Source organism: Nesoenas mayeri, assembly GCF_963082525.1.
Source record: "Nesoenas mayeri genome assembly, chromosome: 1".
NCBI lineage: Eukaryota > Metazoa > Chordata > Aves > Columbiformes > Columbidae > Nesoenas > Nesoenas mayeri.
Genome location: NC_137541.1, coordinates 118,623,991 through 118,641,622, shown reverse-complemented (window position 1 = coordinate 118,641,622; position 17,632 = coordinate 118,623,991). Strand labels below are relative to the sequence as shown.

The 17,632-nt window shown below is 41.1% G+C and overlaps 1 protein-coding gene across 3 annotated transcripts in view; it reads left to right on the top strand.

Annotated features, from left to right (window-relative positions):
- Positions 1 to 2,078: 2,078 nt before the first annotated feature.
- The window catches only part of PKNOX1 (PBX/knotted 1 homeobox 1), a 41,002-nt gene continuing 25,448 nt past the window's right edge, over positions 2,079 to 17,632 (top strand). For 2 of the 3 annotated variants that reach the window (XM_080363548.1, XM_080363546.1), the window contains exons 1-2: positions 2,079 to 2,195; positions 14,072 to 14,155. The gene's annotated coding sequence lies outside the window, so the exon portion shown is untranslated. The remainder of the gene's footprint in view (positions 2,196 to 14,071; positions 14,156 to 17,632) is intronic. The other variant, XM_080363547.1, reaches the window with a different exon arrangement.

Sequence of the window (17,632 nt, the reverse complement as noted above, 5' to 3'; positions counted from 1 at the left end):
AAGAGAGACCTTGTGTACACCACAACTTTGGAAGAGATTTCAGTTAAAGTTTGCACCTTAGACCCTAAAGTTAACAAACCATGAGGAACCAGGCTTTCTTAATTCTGGTGCTTGGGGAGTCACAGGCTTTAAGATCACACGAGTCAGAATATTTATTGATATCATGAGAAGCACAGGAGGTGTAGGAGGGTAAAGGATGGAGTAACCTTTATTACAAAGGAGACCAAGAGATGTAATTACTGGGGTGAGGGGAACAGAGCAGTTGAGAAATTCCTACATCCATCATGTGTGAGGGGGAAGCCGGGGAAGAGACAGTGGCAGGAGGGAAGGGGAAGGAGGAGAAGGGAGGAGGAGAAAGGAAAATTCAAGTTGATAAACACATTGGGCAAGAAGTCTAGAAAGGTTTTGAAGATCACTGGGAGAAGAGATTAAATGGAAACCAAATTAGTCTGAATTTAATCTGTACTTTCTCAGAAGAAATCAGTGAACTCCTATCCAAAGAAGTGCAGGCAAGTCAGAAGGAGAACAAAGGGTTTGCAAGGAGAATAAAATTTGAAGAAGAGGCAGGTCTGGGCATGGAAACCAGTTAATTTTAAGCACTGTTTAGGGAATGTGTCACTAATGAATGTGTCAGGAATAATGAGAGATGAAACTTGTGGTAGAAAAACCCAGCCTGGCCACAGGAACTCTATTAGAGCTGTTGTTACACAGTGCAAAAGCAAGAATAGAGAAGAGGCTTTTGTAAGATGAACTAAGACTTGCATTATTAAAAAATCTTGTTTATATAAGTCATTCACGTTAACTTTGAGACTTGATTCACACATTGGAGCACTCTGGATTAGCACAATTCCTTTTCTTTCCCCCTCTCTCTGCTAGGTGTACAAGTTCTTTCTCTGTTCACAAGCCCGTCATCCACATAGTTCTGACTGTACAGGGGAAAATGGCTCAAAAAAGGCTCCAGGAGGTCTAGCGAGAAGATGAAATGATGGTTTTGTTAGCGGACAAACAGTGGCAAGTGTGCACAGGGTGACCAGATTCCTGAAGACCAAGAGCAACTGTGTTGGCTGAGCAGGGTCTTGACACAGCAGTTATAAGGGGAGGACTGAAAGCATATCTGGCTTCCAGGAACATTTAAGTAGCAGTTGTTATTGCCAGACTACTAGCCAGATCTTCTTCAAGTGGCTTGGCCCACAAGAGTGTTATATAAAACAAACTAGGCGGCTTGCTACTGTGAAATCAACAGGAAGAGCGGCATGGACCTTGAAAAAAATTTAGAGCATTCTCAGTTTAACGGGGTACAGGATAATCAAGTAGATTCTCAGCTGCTGTTCTGGAGAGAGACTGCAAAACCTGAAACTAAGCCTGCTTTAGTTTTGAGCTGAGCTTCCTGAGCTGAGATTTGCTCTGCATGTAGCAGCTTTCCCCACCTTTGCCCTCAAAGAGAGAAGCAGAGGTTGCTAGGGTGATCTTTCAGATGTCTTAAGGATGAGGAGCAATATGGAGATGACAGGTGACCCGACTGACCCGACTGAAAGGTGTACATTCCAATCCAGAGAACCTGCAAGGCAGAAAATACGAAAATATCCCAACAGCAAAACTGATAAGCCGCAAGACGCACATCTGTGAGAAAACACATTTCCCCCCATTCTCCTGCTCCTTAATTAAGAACATTTTAAGGGAAATGGGGCATGTTTAACAGTGGCAACTGTGGCGGCCCCAGGGAGAGCAGTGGGCCAGGACTGGTTGCCCCCACCTCATGGCTGCCGCCCTCTCCCCTCGTGGCGAAGCCACTTGGTATCTCCCTCCTCCTCCTCCCCCCGAGGAGGTGGTTTCACCTCCCCCCTCCCCTCCGACCCGCGGGAGGGGCGTGGCCGGGCCCTCCCGGACTTCTCCGCCCCCTTCATCCATATTCATGAGCGCAAGCGGGGAGGTGACGGGGCAGGGAGGTGGCGGGCGGTCGCCCCGCCCCGCCGCCACAGCGGCGGGGCGGGGCGACCGCCCGCCACCTCCCTGCCCTGGCCCGTGCCCCGCCCCCTGCAGTGAATATTGATGAGGCGTGATGCGCGGCGTGGTGTCGTCTCGGGCGGCGCGGCCGGCGATTGGCCGGGTGCGTGTGTGCGCGGTGACGCGTGTCGCGGCGGTGCGGGTCCCGATTGCTGCAGCCGCTTGTCAGTGTGACGAAGATTGGCACCCAGGTAAGCGCTGTCACTCAAACCCGCTCCCAGCCAGCCAGCCAGCCATCCATCACGGCGCGCCCGCCGCCGCCGCCGCCGGCCGGGCCCAGGCGCACCACCAGACCAGGGGGGGTGGTTGGGGAAGGGAATTGGGGGGGCGAGCCCGGCAACGCGGCACAGCGGGAAGGGGGCACCCGCACTCCGCAACTGGCCCAGAGGGGGGTTAGGGGCGGTGGCGGGCAGGCGCGGGGAGGGGAGCGGGGGGAGGAGGGGGGGAGCGAGGAAAATTCTGGAACGGTCGCCGTGTAACCGTTGTCTCTTGTGGGCGCGCGCCAGCGGGGGCGCGCAGGCGCCGCGCGCGCGCGGGGAGGGGAGACCGGGCGAGAGGGAGCGCGGGCCGCTTGCTCGGCGCCGCGCGGAGGGGACGCGGGGCCGGGGGGAGGGGGGAGAAGGGCGGCGGGAGGTGGTAGGGGGGAGGCGACGCAATACTTAAAGGGCCAGCGCCGTGTTGGCAGCCGTTCCTTAGGGGAGGGGGGGTGGGCAGGGGCTTTCCGGGGTCCTCGCACCCGCCTCCCCTCTCTGCCGTGACAGGCGAGGCCTCGGCGACCCGGTCCAACCCAGCTTGGGGAGCCCTCGCCTATGGCGGGGATCAAACCACCACGGCAGCTGCCTCCGCTCCGCACCTGCCCCTGCCCGGCCGGGTGCGGCCCGAGGAGGGGGGCGGCCAAGGGGGCCGCCCGCGGCGGTTGGCCGCTGCAGGCGCGCGTAGCCCCCGTGCCGGCGCCGTGGGGTGCCGGCGGGGGTGGGGTGGTGTCCCCCTGGCCTTGGTGGCGGCTCCGGTGGCAATGCGGTCTCGGTAGAACCCGGCCCCGGGAGAGCGGGGGCTGGCGCGTCTTCGGCTGTGCTTTTCTCCCCCCCGCCGCTTCCCTTCTTATTCATAGAAAGCAGATTCTGTTCGCGGCTGGCACTTGGGGCAGTGTGCGCGGTTCTGGCGTGAGATGGTTTCTTCCTCTTTTTTTTTTTTTGGTGTGACCTCATTGTCTCTTGGCTCGGTTACGAGTGGAGGCTTCTTGACACCTAGACGGAGGCTTCCTGAGTGTTTACACAGCCGCAATTAGGAGCTTGAAACTTGACGTTGCCCAGAGGCCCTGCTTATGATGTGTGTAAACAATAATAAATCAAGTGCTGGTTTTATCCTGAAATATTGCCTCAATTAGCCACATGTCCCGAGTCTCCGTGGAGTAGTCGTTAGCTTTCCCTCATTCCCACAACACCAGCTGTATGGCCCAGAGTTCATCAGTTGCAAATATAAGTAGTTAACACATCTATGTGATACTTCCCTCTATAGATTATTGCGCTTTAAAACAAAAATCTTAAATATTGTGTGTTGTCCTAAATGGGAACGTATAATTTTAGAGGCATGGTCTCAGTACTAATTTTTTTTTAATCTGCTGCTGCAGTTTGTGAGCCCTTTTTTTCAGTTTTGTCTAAGTAAAAGATTAGTATGGTTTTTGGAGGGAGAGGAGACTCTAGGTCTAGTACAATACGCTTATAAGCGTTTTATTTTGTTTTTTTTTTTTAATGCCATGCAGTGAATTTTATTTTATTTTTAATCACATGCGATGAAGAGCTGTCCAAACAAGATTCTGTTTTGTCCTTGTCCCTATCTGGAATATGATGTGCGCATTCTATATAAACAGATCACAGAATTAGGGAGCACGAGCAATGTGTTCTTGTCTGTGGATGTTGGAAAATACTTGAGCGAGCATCCTATGGAGGCTAGCAGGAGGGTGTAGAGAATTTTCAGTGTATGCTAAATGTCTCATGTAATTGCTTTTTTAAAAAGCTAAAAAATTCTTAGTCTTTACAAAACATGCACATACAGTTACTTCATAATACTACTCCTGATTTTATTCTGGAGCGTGCACTGGAGAGTTTCACCAGTGTAGATTGTTTGACTAGGGGAATTGTAACAATTACAGCTTAATAAATGTATGCACCTCACTGTTCTCCATACTGTGAATAGGCTTACAGGTTGTTCCCTTTCCTTTGTGGCTTATAAACTGTTTACGGTCTGCTCATGCTATGGGATTATATCCCTTTAGTTATGTATGTATAGTTAAAGTAATATAGGTTCTGCAGCTGGGTAAGTGCTAAAGTCTTGAGTCCTGGTTAGTCCCTGTTAGCTGCATGTACAAATTTAATGGATTACGCTGAACCGGGAAACAAATAGTTTTGATTGTAGCAGAAATCCATCTATGTATTTCCAGAGTTAGTCACTGCTAGAATATCAAGCAACAGCAAATGCATTTTGGGTGCATTTTCTAAATGGTTCTGTTAAATAAAATTGCAGAATTATCCTTTTTTGAGTCTATGTGTAGCCATATATAATCATGACATTAAAGTCTGCAAAAACTCATCAGGAAAAATCCCAAAACATTTCACATGTGTTCACTTTGAAGAAACAGTTTTATACTTCTTGGTATGTCATTGCTTTTAGTCTGTCCAAAATAAGTAATTCTGCTATTTTTTTAATGTATGTTCTATTTTTAGTTTATTAAGTGTATTGCGTATTTTCCCCGTTGACTGTTACTGCTTTACATATTTTCTTGTAATCTTCTTATTAAAGTATCCACAAGAAAACTTCAGTGTAGGTTCCACTGTGTTTTCTTAACATAAGTTTCAGCTCAGTGGTGAAAGGCATAGTGTCATTTACTTTATTTGCAGGGCAAAGATAGGCTTTTATTTTGTATTTGGAAATTTCACTTTGTCATATAAAAAGTTAATCTAATGTTAAGTAATTTACAGCCTTGACTTGTACTCGATCTAGATACAGTTTTAAAAATTGGGATTATCTTTTGAAGATTAAAAATAAAGTTTAAAACTAAGTCCTTGCAGTCTTCATAGAATCATAGAACAGTTTGGGTTGGAAGGGACCTTCAAAGGTCATCTAGTCCAACCCCCCTGCCATGAGCAGGGACATCTTCAACTAGATCAGGTTGCTCGGAGCCCCGTCCAGCCTGGCCTGGAATGTCTCTAGGGATGGGGCATCTACCACCTCTCTGGGCAACCTGGGCCAGTGTCTCACTACCCTGATTATATTAATAAAAAATTTCTTCCTCATGTCTAGCCTGAATCTCCCCTCCTTTAGTTTAAAATCATCATCCTTTGTCCTATTGCAACAGGCCCTGCTAAAAAGTCTGTCCCCATCTCTCTCATAGTCCCCTTTTGAGTACTGAAAGGCCACAATAAGGTCTTCCTGGATCCTTCTCTTCTCCAGGCTGAACAGCTGCCACTCAGCCTGTCCTCACAGCAGAGCTGTTCCAGCCCTCTGATCATTTTTGTGGCCTCCTCTGGCCCCTCTGCAACAGGTCCATGTTTTCCCTGTACCTGGTGCTCCAGAGCTGGAGGCAGGGCTCCAGGCGGGGTCTCACCAGAGCAGAGCAGAGGGGCAGAATCACCTCCCTCGACCTGCTGGCCACCCTCCTTTTGATGAAGCCCAAGATATGATTTGCCTTCTGAGTTGCAAACACAAATTGCTGGATCATGTCTTCCATTAGTACAACTGAAAGGAGTTTAGAATAGATTAAATATACATGTTTATTCGAAACACTTCAGTCTTATAAAATGGGTACGTCTTCTAGAAGCTGTACTTTTATTTTTCAGAATTTTGTTTTCAGCTGTGTTTTTCTCATATGTTCCCTGTACTGCGAATGCAGTGCTGTAAGACAATGATAATAATTCTGATTGCTACCACAGCAAGTTTAGAGTTGTTTAGGAGCAATTCAGTTTCCTGGAAAAGAGTAACTCTTCTGCTGGTATTAAGCCCTGTACTAATGGCCAAGGGTGAACCATCCTCAGGACCACTACTGTGATAGTGGTTTGTTTGTTCTGATGGTTCTGTTAATGTCCCGAATGAAGCAAGATGTAGTCTAAATAGTATTTCAGAGTATTATGTAGTGGTCTGGGAGCCAAATGTTACCTCCGCAGAACTAACCCACTTGGGAGAGCTTGCAATAAAGCAGATTAATATTTTTATTTTGCTCTAAGTAAGACTAACTTATTTTGTGTGTCTGTGAAATTTAAAATTCTGCAAATGTTACTTTTCTATTGCAGCAGCGGGTTGCTCCAGTCTCACTTGTTAAAAAGTCTGTAGGCTTATAAATAATAAGTCTCGGGCAGGGGAGTATTTTACCACAGCTCAATACTGTACAAAATGTAAACTTATTGCTCTTCTAAGCAAGAGGATTCCAAGAGCAAGGAAAAATGCTGCTAATACAGTTTTTCCCATTGCTTACTTGCTGCCAGATGTTACAATGGTCTGGGTAAAATACTTGGGTAACTCTCCCCAAGGTAAATGTTAGCAGGTTCTTCACTTTGTTCAATAAGATTGTTTCATGTCATAACTGTAGAACATGGATATCATCAGATGGAACTAGGAGTGGGGTAGAAAATAAATGACACCACGAATCAGAAAATACCAATCTTTGGTGTAAATGGCGCACTGGCATGTTTTTATGAAGCTGGCAAAAGGCACTAACTTGGTTACTCTGCCAGCAGCATGGAGATAACAAGTAATGTATGTTACTGAAGGACAAGAAGGAAGTCGGTGTTAGAAGTGGAAATAAACTTTGGGTCTGCTTGTCATCATATGCTTGCTTTTCATTCATATGGACATGCCTGTTTGTTTTTAATATAGCAACTAAGAGGAGACCTCATGGTGGCTAGAGCTTCCTCACAAGGGGAGGAGGAGAGGCAGGCACTGATCTCTTCTCTTTAGTGACCAATGACAGAACTGAGGGAATGTCAGGAAGATGTGCCAGGGGAGGTTTAGGTTGGACATGAGGAAAAGGTTCTTCCCCCAGAGGGTGGTGGAGCACTGGAACAGGCTCCCCAGGGAGGTGTCACGGCCCCAAGCCTGACAATGTTCAAGAAGAGACTGGACAACACCCTCAGACACGCGGTGTGAACTGTGGGGTTGTCCTGTGCAGGGACAGGAGTTGGACTCGATGATTCTTGTGGGTCCCTTCCAACTCAGGACATTCTAACTACTCCGGTCATTTTTTTTTCTACATGTGTGTATGAAAGAGCTATTTTCCCTTAAGCAGGCCATTTAAGTACATAGACAGTCAAAAGGTGATTTTTGAAAATGGGTACTAACTGACTGTGATGATCATGTATTGTGTCTTAGCCTGCCCTACCATGGGTCTGTAACTGTCATCTGCTGCAGCTGACAGTAAATTCAAATGAAAGAGTAGAATATGATGGCTTACTGCTGGTGTACTGAAAGAGTGATCCATTTTTTTAGACCACCAAATTCCAGTTTATATTTTATGTGTGACATTTTGGAATTGCCTGTTTTTTTCTCTTGAGGACAGAGGAAGCTAGGAAATATGTCTGTACTTCACATCCTGCTTTTTTCAGATTACATAGTGAACAAAACAAAGGGAAAAGGATATTATAATACTTATTACTGAAAAATGAAGTTCAAGTCTTTCATATTAAAAGGAAACAGAGGCAATTATAAACCAGAATTTGGAGCATTACACATGTGTAACATGCCTAGAGAATAGGAGAATGAAAATATGCGTGTTGTGTTGTATGGTTTATAACTAAAGGACTTGAACTTCTAGGTAAGCCTATGATCACTTAATTTATATGTTTTCTAGCCCATTTTTGTATGTTATAGGCTGTGATAATAGCCATGCCACGAGTAAGGTTACCTGATTATTCTTCTTTTGTATTTTGAGATGTTGTTTTCAATAGCTTCTTTCTTAGTCATACTGAAAATTGATGTGATGAGTATGTTTGAGCAGAGTTATTCTGGAAACTTTAAGCTAAAATATCTCAGCATTTTGAAAATTACTTTAAGAGAAAGTAAATATGTTAATTTAAAGCAGAGGGGAAATGGTTGTTTGGTTTAAGAGCCTATCAACACTTGAGTTCTGGAATTCAGCACTGCGGAGGAGAAAGGGGAAGAGAGTGTAAACATTCATACAGAGCATATGGCTGTTCCTTGAGAAACTTCAACGAATTTTAAGCTCTTGAAAAACTGGTTCATGCATGTTAGTTGGCAAATATTTATTGACTAAGTATCTGAATATTCTATGTAACATGAGTGTCTTCCTGTCTATTGGTCCTTGCATGTCATCTGACTGTGTAGTCATCATCTGGACCAAGTAGTTCAACATAATGTATCCCCACAGTAGTAGGTGATGGGTAAGCTTAGTCCTAAATAGTCTGTCTTTATTTGTGCTTCTCTCCCAACCCCAGAATACTTAGGCAGCAGTTGTACTCATGGAGGGATGAAGGCTGGTGTTGGGGGAGAGATGGGGAACAGAGGTTGAAGCTTGGTTGAAATGCAGTGGGCCCAGGAACCTAAGAAGGATGGTACCCGCAAAATTACGAATGGTCAGAAGTGGGGGGAACAAGAGAGGCCAAGAGGTGAGAAAGAGGACAAGCTGTACATTTGTGTGGCAGGAACAACAGGGAGAGGTAGTACTAGACTGTAAAGCAGAAAGAACATGGCTAGAAAAGTAAGGGAGCTTAAAGAGCTCTTCTCCAACAGTTGTCTAGAACACAGCACATCTTCCTTGCAACAGCTAATTGAAAAAAGAAAGTAGCAATTCATTTTAGGGCCTAAACTTAGTAGCAAAATGATGTTGTTCACGTTCCACCAAATGACAGAGTCAAAAGAGGGAAGATTCTACAAAAGTTACTGACCGGCAGTGGATTTGACAGGTGGTTGCAGGACCAGGATTTGTGTCACGTTAGTTTATTCAGCTAGTCCAAGTTAATGTTTAGTTCATTGACAAGCTCATTATTTCTGAAACCATAAGGGACATAAAAATGAAATAACTGATAACAGAAGATCTTAATCTTGATGAAGTATTCAAATGCCAAAAATGTGTTGAGGGGATTTTCTTAGGTATTCAACATCTTAAGTCCGTTTTAAATGCAGTTATTAGTTAAATAAAACTCTTCTTCATCCTTTAACTGTACATCAGTAGCATTAGGAATTAATTATTTCATAGAAAGAATAATTAGAAGCCTTTATGTTTTTATAATAAAAATGTTGGAAAACTTACATATGCTTAAATAAACTGCTTGTTAACATTGTAAAGAATTCAATAGCAATAAAGACATAGTGAGATTGCTGTTTTTTCTGTGTCTTCTTTATGAAACCGCAAAGTATAAACACAAAACAAGATTAATTTTAGTCATAATTTATTGGGTGCTGATACAAATCATGATTAAAACAGGATTTCCTGTTGCTTTGGTTTAATTTTCCTGAAAGGATATGATAAAATGCACATCTCCAGAAGCAAGAGATTAACTCCACACTTCTATGGATATTCTAAAAGCTTCAGTGGCAAAAGAATGGAATTGTGTCTAGTACATATGCAAGCTTGTTTTTTATCCATGTGGGAAATGCTGGGGAAATGTGCAGGGTGGAGTTATCTTTCTTTTTTTAAATGATATTGTGTTTGAAAAAGTAATTAAATATCATTAAGTAGCAAAGTTGTACCAGAATCGGTTCCAGCTGTGGAATTGCTGGTACACGTCCTCTGGTATGTAAGGGCTCCTTGGTCTTTTTAATGCAGTCCTCTTACCGCAATAGCAGCAAGGCAGATACTGCGCTGTCTTCTTGATTTTTGTGGTCTAAAACGTTATAGTGACAGCACATTGTGTAAATACTGAGAGGAAAAAAATACTTCTCTGTCTTGTGACAAGTAAATATGTGTGGGGATTAATTATTGGTATGCTAGGATTCACAAGCAAAAAATGTAAAAAGTCAGTTTGCAGTGTTAAGAATACAGAAGAAAACAAAACAACCCCGAAGAAACCTCCATTTACTATGTGAATATTAGGGATGGATGAGGGAGTGATGGGAAATACTTTTTGCTCCCTCATACCCTAATCCCTTGTGAGTCTTGGAGCAATTAAAGAAGGGAGGTTTCTGTTCCCCTGGTTTTGTTTTCCTTTTACCAAAATTTCTCTTGAGTCGCCTTAATTCCTTACTATTACTTTATAGTGCTAATAAAGCAAGGTCAAATAACAGTGTGAAATTGGTAGGAGAAACTGAGATGCTGCAGGAAGTTTCTTGAAATTGAGGATCTTTTATTAGAAGAATGAGGTTTTCATTTCGCAGAAGGTAGGAGAGGACTTCCTTCTGCAATTCCAAGACCTAGTGGAGGAAGGATACCTAGCGTACTGAGGTGACATTATTATTTTATTACTAGATTGGCTAGGATTCCTCGTCTTTCTTGTTGTTGAGAAGCTCTGTGGTAAATTGGGAAGTACATGAACATGAAGCATTGTTATGCTTCTCAAGAAATATGCTGCTGTAAACACAAAAGCTGTATGCAGGATCAAGGAGCTGAAGGTCTTCAAAAGACCCAGATGCCCTTAATTCTGCTTTTGTTACTATGCTTAGAGAAATTTCTATTGTCATATGCATTGTTAATATCCATTTTATGTTACTGCATATGCAATTTTAGCTCGTAAAGTGGCACATTTATTTCTAATGTTTATTTTCATATTTTGTACCTGCAAATAGGAGAATTTCCAGAATTCCTTTAAAATACCAAAAGCAGAGTTTACACAAAGAGCGAATTGATAAAGGAATGCAAATCTGTTCATGGAATGGTTTGTTGTTTCTCATGCTGTGTGACATTGTGTGGTGATGCTTGGAGCGTAGTTTGTGATATAAATACTTAGTATGGCTTGTTAAGTTCTGAAATGAGATGATATGAAAAGAGGATGCTATGAAAGATTAATGGGACAACAAACAGTATATCCAGTCTTGGAGAGGTCTTACTGAATAAAGTTAGTGTTACATAGTACATATGTTCAAAATCCTACAGGCAAAGAAAGGTTGATGAAGGCTGGCAGTGTAGCCTGTATTTCTCAAGAAACTCAACTTTAGTAGTAAGTTTAAATTTATTTTTAATTTTCAGTTTCTTAAAGTATAATATGCTATCAGTTTTTTAATGTAATCTCATATTCATCAAGATTAATATATAAATAACTTTATTGCACTAACAAACAATAGAGGGAAAAAAGTGACACAAAGTAAAATGTTCTGCTGCAGCTGAAAATGGGTTTTGTGGATTTTTAGGGCTTGTCTCCCAGGGAAATTGACAGCATAGCTGTTGGGTAATAACTGTTTAGCTGTATCTGCCTCGTGTTACTCCCTGAGGCTGGTATTATATTCCTGAACAGGAACATCATCTTTCTAAAAGTATAATGTTCTAAACAATTACTACACTTTGTAAGCACATAAGATAGAAGAAGTGGAAGCTACCTTGGTGCTGAATGAGCATGTTCTCATTGAGCACAGTTTTAATAAACTTGTGTGCATCAACTTTACATTGGTTTGTTTGTCTTAATTTTACTGAATGCCTCTTTGTAGGCAGGTTGATGGAGATAAATAACCACTGCAGCAAAGGCAGAATGAATCCCTAATGGCATGTTGACATATGTACTCTACATATTGCTTCATTATTATTACTTGAATCTGTAAATATATAAATGTATCTTGATCTTAATGTCTCCTAGTATTTGTATACGTGAATGTGTGCACGTCTTCGTTTCTTACGAGCTGACACGCAAAGTGAGACAACGACCCAAAAAAAGGTTCTACACTTGAATGAACAAGATCATAAAAACCATAGTAGAAACTTCAGCTATGATATGCAAGTTGCCCTTGGTTTTGGTTTCATAGTTAAGTATCTTTATTATGATACCATGACTTTAAAGCTTGTTTGCAAGAGGAATAAAAGGAAAAAAACAAATTTGTGATAGCAGTTCCAAGTTTAGGCTTCACAGTGCCCTGGTGTTGCCTCCATCCTTTATGAGGTGTATCTCCTCCTCCCTGTTCTTTCCCCCACTGAGATATATGAGAGGAGATAACATGCAAGCTCAAATCTCTCTTGTTTTCTTGTCTGATATGTTCTAGGGTAGACTCTAGTCTTAGTTGCTGTCAAATGTCTCTTGAAAGAAGGCAATATGACTGCAATGTCCTCTGGCTCCTTCTCAGCCAAACCTTTTTCTCTGCAGCATATTTCACCTGGGCCTGCATTTCTTCAGTACCTCTTTCTTCCTGCCCTCAGTATCTCATATGCTGTCTAGAAACTTGTCTATGTCCAGAGTTTCAGCTGAAGGCTTTGCAGGCAAGGACTGTTTCTTCATACATGAATTATTTTTGGCTGACTGCATCTGGCAGCCATGGCACAATTGGTTCTTTGCTGCAGTTGTTTCTGAATGAAGGGAGCAGGGTGTTTTTTTTTTTTTTTTCAGATTTGCAATAGTGAAGTAGTCCTTTATGTCTGAGCAGAGACAAGGAGTAGATAATCCAAATTTGTCAGGCATTGGCCTGCATTCGGATAATGCTATAAATAGTGAGAAGTCCTCTATTTGAAAATAGCCCAGTAAGTTGAGGTGGGTGAAAATGAGCACCAAAATTATAGAAGATAAATAGTGTGCAAAGAAGAGAATCAGAGAGTACACTGTCTCCTCATAAGAGAATTAAGAATTTGCAAAAATGAGAGAAGCCCGTTATTTGGAAATATAGGTCTTTGAAAGTTTAAGAGAAAGTGGTGAGAACTTTTAATGTGTCATCTGCCCTTTCAGGCTTCAAGACCAGGTGTGTCAGTTGGGACCGAGACTCTTTCTAGCTCAGTATTTAATCTCTAACCAATGACTGAAGCATATACTGCCTTATAACTCCTCAGACTATCTTCCCTGCTCTTTTAGAACTAGGTTTCATGAAACAGAGATGGCATCTACATTGAGTGGCTCTTAGCATTTTGTTTTTCTTTGAATGTCTCTAGAAAACATTTCTTCTCCACTATGCATGGGTACGTTTTGGTTCTCAAGTCCAAATACCAACTTCATTTCACTTTCAAAAATGCTGGAGTTATTCTCAATCCAGTTCTTTCGTAATTGGCAAAACTGGCAATGCAGGAGCTTTGTCTATGTGGGAAATGGAGATAATCTGATTCAAGATATCAGCTGTGTGTTTTAGCTGTCATATCATTTCAGATGGTCTTTGTGCAACATTGGTGTCTGAAACTTCCTGTGAGATAGTTTTGCAGACTTTTTTTATTGCTTTTCAGCAGTTGTGTTTTCTAAATACATTTTCACAATCTTTGCTACTTTGCTTTTGCAATCATTACTACTCTTTAAAAGTAGCTTTATTATATCAAACAGGTGCTATTAAATTAAATATAATTAAAGTAATTTTAAGTGGTAACTTTTGGAAAGCTTTTTAAAATTGCTGAATAATTTTGCAGCAGAACCTGTCTCCACAGAACACGTGATCCAAATAATGGCTCACACCCCTTTCTGTAGTCTGTTAGTTTTTATCATGTAGTGCATCATTTGATCATAGCCATCATTAGAATACATTCCTTGGTAAAATCAAAGCATTATTGTGGTGGAGACTTAAATTAAATAGTTTTTCACCTTTCTTGGTTCATGCTTAATTTTTACAACACTAATTAGTTGTTCCTATTTGCATTTCATAGTTTTATTTTTGGGATGTGTCTTGTCTAGTCTATAGCAGACAGACACTGAGCTAGAGAGTAAAATATAAAGGTTAAACAGCAAGTGAGTTAGCAGTTCAAATGTAGCCTTCTGTTACAGTTGTCAGCAACAATAAATTGGAGAAAGAATGGAATAAGATGAGGGAAAGTTCAAATAGTGGGGGTGGTTAGAGATTTTTAAATATGCAAAAAAAAATGCAAAACATAAACAAAAAAATGATCACTTTATTTGAACTTGGGGAGGGAATCACATAATAAACCAAAATATTTTCTTTAATCATGTTGTCTCAGAAAGCATGATCTATGTTGTTGTCTCCTTCTGAATAATATTTCTCTGTTGGTTTTTAGGTTTTTCTCCCCTGTGTTGTACAGCAGTGGGATTCACTCTGCTGGAACAAGATAATGTCTCCTTCAGCCCACTGAAGGAAAGGGGTGAGCAGCTTTCTCATGGCCAATATTTTATCTCCTTTAGAAAGCAGTGTGCCCTGGAAGCAAATATCATGTATTCTGACAAAAAGTGAAGCCAGTTCTAGATCCTTTTTTCATGTGTCAAATGGGCTTGCTGTTTTGACTTTTGTTTCTTTTTAACTTTCTATGTGAATATGAGGATCTGTGTTGTAGAGCAAGTACCAGGACTAACATTATATAAGAACGAAGAAATAGCCATGCTGAATCTGCCAGTCATCCATTTCTCTCTGAAGGACTTCAAAGGGACATGTACTGGGGAAAATTAGAAGGAACAATTACTTGTTAACAAGTCTGCTGGGTAGTTTCTTCCCAACCCTAAAACAGTTAGTGGTTGGTTTATACCCTGAAGCATAACTATTTATATCTCTTACAAACATCTGTTGTAGCTTGTATATGTTAAAAATGATATTACTGAAGTCCAGCGGCTTACTTACACCTTATGTTAGTGTTACTGGGTGGTCCCTTTGTTCTTAATCGTGAAGGAGTAAGTAGAGCAAGTGAGGAGTGATGTATGTTAAGTGATCACTTTGTGTACATGTTTCAGCTGACCTTTAATCTCTTCCCTTAGGTACTCCTTAACTTGCATAAAGTCTCCACTTTTCTGATTATAATTACCCCTCTTAATTTAGCTTCCTTGCTACTCTACTTTTTACCTTTTTATTTTTATTAAAGGCTTGAATTTTTTTCATTTTGCAGAGCACAAGGCTTTTATGAATTCTGTTTTGACACAGATATCCATGGAGTTTCTGATTGCAGTTCATGCATCAGCTTCTAGTTTACACGACTGTAGACATTTTCTTGCTTTTTTCTCACACTTTGTTTTCAAAATAAATAGAATGAGAGTTAATTCTGTTCTGCATGAAGCAGACTGTCTGACTCTCTCAGCCTCGGGGTTTTTTTGCTATTTGTAACTCTTTGATATAACACAAAGGCACAGTTTTCCTTCTACTCTCGCTTTCTTTAACAAAGGATAATTGGCATGTTTAAAGCTAAGTTGTCCAGAAGTCTTGTGTTCCTAGGCCCACTTCAGATACCTTAGGCCATAGGGTATTAGGTGTAGCTGTGCTGGTTAAAGATGGCCCTGCTGCGAGTTGATAATTGCCACACATGAGCCAGAAATTACCACACTAATAGGTCAGCCAAGAGCAGGAGTTGTGCGAGTGCACAGCAATGTGCTTCAGATGGAGTCAGCTGGTTTCCATCATAGCCACCTTTAACAGTGAGCGGGTTGAACTGGCCTAGCTGACTTGATGCAAAAAGGATCAGAAATCATTCGCGTGTTCTGTGAGCTCAGTGGTAGAACTGTGGAAGTAATTACCTCTGGCAGGGTGGCAGTGATAAACATCTGGGAGTGATACCAGCTTCATCTAGCATCATTGTTTGCAGAATGAACATCTGCTTAGGCTGTTTATCTGCTAACTAGAACTGGATGCTGTATCCTAAATTAGGTTATAAAAGCTTAATGTGTAAATACCTTTTCAGTTATTTTTCTTAATGTTTAACATAGTTTGTCTCTTACCACTACTGGGTAATGAGAAGATGTTTCTCTTTAGTGAACCATAGTAATTCCTCAGTTAATTGCCTCAATTTAAGTGTGTGATTAGCTCAATTTGTTCTTCTTGCTTTGCAGTAGTTGTCTTCACTAAATCTCATCAGTTGCTATCTTGCCTAATAGTTTAATCTTCTACAGTAATTGTAAGTCAGAGGGGAAGCTCTTACGGGAAATAAAGGATATACCCCTGTAGAGTTCTTTCCAACCATTCCCAAGGGAGAGAATAGGGCAAAAGTCCTTCTTGATTAAGTAATCTATGGATGTAGCTCAAAGCTGTGCACCTCTTTCTTCCTTTGTGTGGCCTGAGGGATTTCCAGATGTGGAATGTCTATTCCTTATGGAAATTTGGAAGGAAGGGTTGGTCCAATTTGTCTTGATTCTCCAGAAATTCTTGCCATGTCCTATTGTCTTCACCAGTTTACATGTGTTATCTTTGTTGCTTCCCTCTCCGTGTTGTTCTTTGTGTCACTAATATGATCTCACATCCTTGCTTAACTCTTTCTTCCTCTTCTACGACTGTTTTACCCCTTCTTATTTCCTCCTTTCTGACTGAGAAATTCACCTTTCTCCCACAGCCAAACAATTTTTTTAACGGCATTTTGTGAGGAACTTCTTCAGCTTCTAAAACAATCACTGAATAGTGTTTACTCTTTGTTGATATGCTCAACTGTTCTACTTTTATTCTGAGGATAGTCTGCTCTGTGCTTTGGATATCACAGTCAAAATTAGATGTGTACATTTTGAGAAGGAAGAAAAGCAGCATTTTGTATGTGCCCTTTCACTCTATAAATACAGAAAGACACTAGTGCCCCAGTTGTAAGCTACCATTTTTGAAAGAATATAAATGTTTAAATGTAAGGCAAATGCTTACGGGCTTAACGTTGTAGAATGCATCCCCTTAAAGTATTTCAAAACATATTTCACTTCGTTATTGTGGCAAATGCTGATTTAACTTTAAATGATTCATAGCTATATATATATATATATATATATATATATATAAAAATCGGAAGTACTTCTATCAGTGAGTGCATTTATTTCATTCCCGTTGTTTGTTGTTTGTTTGGTTTTTTTTGGTGGAGAAATCAGTAATATTTTTGGAGTTTCAAAGAAAGAGATACTGATGATCTGTGAAGATAGATCAACAAACTAGAACCAGAAAATACTTTCATTAAAGCTATTAGAAAAACTCTAAATGCAGTCTTGACTGTTTTTCTCTGTAAATTGTATTCTTAAAAAAACCCCATAATTTAGCATAGGAGTTCCCAAACTGTAGCATACCTTTTAGCTAATATTCCACAAGCTACTTAAGAAGATACATGCATACTGTCTACAGATAGAAACTTGTTCAGCTCTGCAAGCACATGGCCCATTGCCAGAACCAAGATCTGCTCTATCTGCTCATATTTGGGGTTCCCAAGATGCTTTTGTTTGTGTAAAATGGCAAAGACTCCCAAAGAGTAACAGCTCCGTTTAAGCCTGAGTGAGTGAAAATCGATAACATAGTTTATAAAGGAATTCATACTTATGTCATCCCAGTGAACTTCTCTGGTCTTTAAAGCTATTTAAAACAACAATAACAAAAAAGTAGTAACGCTTAGGAATTGCACTTTGAAAAGAACTTGATGCAAGCTAAGGCTTGAGTTTTGTCCTGAGAAGTTAGGTCTCTCTCTGTGCCCGAAACTGTTAGGCAAACAAAGAAGGGACTTTTGAAATTTGTCCTGTGTTCCATAAATGAAACGTGTACTTGAGACTATTATAATCTTTAGGGGAAAATATCCAGAAATGTAAACCATGTTCTTCAAAATGATCATATACTATGGTAGTATGCAATGGTGAAGGAAAGGTTTAAAAATAGCTGGAAAAATTTGTAGTGATTTAACACACTA